Here is a 3510-nt window from a genome sequence, read left to right on the forward strand (position 1 = left end):
AGTGGGGCTATGGGCTGGTGGCCTGGTTTGGGGACTTCCTGGTCACGGTCAAGGCTGAGGGGTCCACAGTTCACAACCTGCATCAGTTTGCAAGGATGTAGGTGAATGCCCATCAGCAGCCCCCATCAGTGTCCCCTGGACAGCTACCTCTTGTTCTGTTTTCAAAATACTTGCCTCTCCTCCTGCTCTTCATTAATGAACTCCTGGGAAGTGGCGTGTGTGACTGTCAATCATGTGGCATCCCCAGCAGAAGCAGTGCCGGCCCCCCAGTCCCTCCTGACTCTCAGAGGGGATCACAGTATATTAAAGGAGCCGGGACTCATTTAGACAGAGCTTTTATTTGACATATTGCTATATTAATGTCAAGAAGTCCACCCTGGTGAGTCCTCTAAAGTCAGCCTTCAGAATTGCATTACTGACAGAGAGATTGGAGTTTCAGGGTTTGCTGCTGAAAAAAAAAAATCATCTCCAAGCTTCATTTTGAATTGTAGAAATCGGAATGAAAAATTCTATAATTGTCTGGTGGGAAATCTATTTTTTACTAAGATCACTTTCATTGATTCTCTTTCATATTTGTATTAAAACTGAACAGCTAACAATAAGCTCACCTGTAGGGGACCGTGGGGGTGAGGGAGCAGTGGGCCATGGGGAGGCAGGGTGTGCACAGAGAAGAAAGTGGAAGAGGATGCATCCGGTGACCCAGACTTTTGTCTCCCCTCATACAAGACAGCGGGCGACTGAGATTTTGCAAAAGGGGCATGCCACTGAATTACCACTAAATTATCCCAACACTATCTCCGTGTCTGCTTTCTCTGTGTTGGGAAACAATACTCAAGTGAGAATCCAGTCAGCGACCTTGGGTGTGTGAGAGAGACCTCTGCTGGCTGCCCTCTACTGCATCTGTGTAACGTTGAGTACAGCACACGCTTTGGGGAAGGAAGGAGGGGCTTGTAAAACCCCATGACAGCATCCACAGCTGGTGGGTCACCTTGGCACCTGCATTAGGCATGGGACGTCCTCTAAGATGCTTGTTCAAATGGATCTGAAGCTCTGGACCCCAACCTCTGTTTGCTGCGCCCCCACTTGACCTCTGACCCCATGCAAGTTACCTTGGGAGGTATCAGATGAGGATGCTTCTGCTTCTGCAAAGCCACGGACCAGTAGGATCAAGGCTGACTTTATCAAAACGTACGCTGTGAGTCAGGATGTGGGGCCTCTGGGACCTTGCCTCCTGTACTCATGCCCTTGTGCATCCCCCTCCTTGCGGCTCTGAGGTTGGTGTGACAGTGCACACACAGAACCTTCTGAGACTGGCTTGTGAGAACCACTGCTTCTGTCTTGGGTGCCCTCCTGCTTGCTGGTTTGCTCTCTTTCTTGCAGAAAGGTCTAGGATATCCTTTGGAAAGGCCATGTGGAGGAGATTGGGGAGGCCAAGAGCCCCCCGCCCCGGAAGGACAGCTGAAGCCCCAAAGCCAACCCTGTGAGAAAACCTTCCTGGAAGCAGGACTCCCCCACCCCAGCCTCAGTTGGGGCTTCATGTTGCAGCCTCGCTGAGACCTCCTGCGAGGCCCCAAACCAGAGGCACCCAGTTCAGCCCCTCTCGGCTTCTGGAGGTTCAGGAAAAGCATGAGGTCATGAGTGAGTGTTGTTTAAGCTCTAAGCTTTGGGGTGATTTGTTCATCAGCCACAGATAACAGATAACGAATATGGTTGGTGCTGGGAGCTGAAGCCAAGTAGAGATGGAATGATCTGGAGCTGGGGGAGGGGGGCTCCAAGGGGCTGTGGGTGGTGGTGAGGGGAGCCCAAGGTGAGGATGAGATATAGCTTGTGTGAATGGAGAGGAACCGGTACCCTGAATAGGAAGAGCAAACTCCAGAGCAGGCGTGGGTTGGAGGAGAAAGGGGCTGGAGGGGAACATCCATGGAGATTTCAGAACAAAGGCTCGTTTGCATGCGGCGTTGGGAATGCAGTTACCTGTGTTTTTCTTCATTCTGTTCTGACCTGTGCTGTGGTCCAGCATCTCTAGAAGAGGGGAGGGTGCGGGCATTGGTGAGCCTCACAGTGAAACAGGGGAACTTCTTGCCAGCAAAGGCCGGCCAGCCTCCCGCTTCTGTCCTGGAGCTAGTTACCCCTACCCCAACCGTGGGTTTGCTTCACTTCCCTCCTCTACCTCCTGAATCACTGCACCCCTTTCTCTCACAGACGTGCTCTGGCCCAGCCACTGCCATCTCAGGGAGGAAAGATGCTTTCAGAGCACATCCCTACTGTTTCTTGGCCTTTTTCTCCACCCCCACCCCCCAATTCCAGTGACACAAAGACCTCTGGAAATGTGTTCACAGGATCCAGTTTCCTCCTCATCTGTATTCAATCTCTATGGACTGGTCTGGCTTCCCACCTCTGCCCACCCCTCCTCTGCAATTGTGATGGTCAGAGTCACCCTTGGCAGCCATGGGGCCACACCCACTGCCTGCTTTTCTATCCCCAGCTCCCTGCACGAGGCTCCTGCTGGCCCTTTCTAGAAAGTTATTCTCTTGGTTCTGCCTCCCTGATGCCTCCTCTCATCTCTCGCTGTGTCTTCCTCCTCCCTTCCTAGGATCTGATCTGTGTCCCCAGTCAGATAATGTCAGACGCCTTTAGGTGAAGGTAACCAAGGTCGGAGCCGTGTTTTATGGGAATGTTTTAGAGGAAATTAAAGGGATGGTTGGGTGGCTGGCTCCCAGCGGTTTCAACATCTCCAGATCAGGCAGTGACGGGAATGCCCTCTCTCATCTTTATGTTCCACCAGGACCCCAGGTGGTGATTCAGTTCTGCGCATACCCTTCTGTGCCTGCAGTGACAGGTGTCCTGCCAGTGAATGTCACGCCTCAGACTCCCGAGGTAAAGCGCTGCTGAAGTGCCCCCACGGCCAGCAGCTTCCAAACCATCCAGCCTGATCTACTCTACTCCTCGCTCCTCAGAGTCACACTGGGCTCCCACAAGCCCCTCGATCAGCACAACCCCCTCCTTAGCCCTCCGGAGCTCCTGCCTTTCCCCTTTTTGTTCAGATCTTTTTTTTTTTCTTTCTTAAATGGATTCCTCACTGCAATGTCCTGGTTACATCTGCTGAAGTTGGATCTTCCTGTTTTTCAGAGATGGTCCTGCACCGGGAAATGAAGTTATCAACTTGGCAACTTATTTTATTATCAGTGTTCTTGCTGGAGTCCCAGGATCTCAGTGCTTTCCCACACCTGGCTCCTCGTTCAGGCCAGCTTCTGAGCTAGGGGTCCTGTCTACTCTCCTCCCTTCTCCCTCCCCTCCCTTTTCTGTTCCCTCCCCTCTCTCTCCTCTCTGCATTCATGACAGCATCTCTCTCTCTTTTCCCTTCTTTCCCTCTTTCCTCCCTGTGTCTGTCTGTCTGTCTCTCTCCGTCCTCCCTCCGTGTTAATCAGAGAGCTACGAATCAGACAGATGTAAGCGAGAGGCTCCCTGTATCCATCCTTAGGCACAGAGCGGGAGAGGGGCCTCCCCCAT

General features: G+C 52.4%; 1 long non-coding RNA gene across 2 annotated transcripts; it reads right to left on the reverse strand.

Annotated features, from left to right (window-relative positions):
• Positions 1-332: 332 nt before the first annotated feature.
• Positions 333-2385, reverse strand: LOC139176258 (uncharacterized). 2 transcript variants are annotated; one of them, XR_011560675.1, is made up of 4 exons: positions 2320-2385; positions 1975-2022; positions 1110-1396; positions 333-445 (listed from the first exon to the last, which is right to left on the reverse strand). It is a non-coding gene; the product is annotated as an uncharacterized lncRNA (long non-coding RNA). The 2 variants fall into 2 exon arrangements; XR_011560674.1 differs by having other exon boundaries at positions 340-448.
• Between the last annotated feature and the right edge of the window lie 1125 nt (positions 2386-3510).

The sequence above is a fragment of the Bos indicus genome, chromosome 16 (genome assembly GCF_029378745.1).
Source record: "Bos indicus isolate NIAB-ARS_2022 breed Sahiwal x Tharparkar chromosome 16, NIAB-ARS_B.indTharparkar_mat_pri_1.0, whole genome shotgun sequence".
In the NCBI taxonomy this organism is placed as follows: Eukaryota; Metazoa; Chordata; class Mammalia; order Artiodactyla; family Bovidae; genus Bos; species Bos indicus.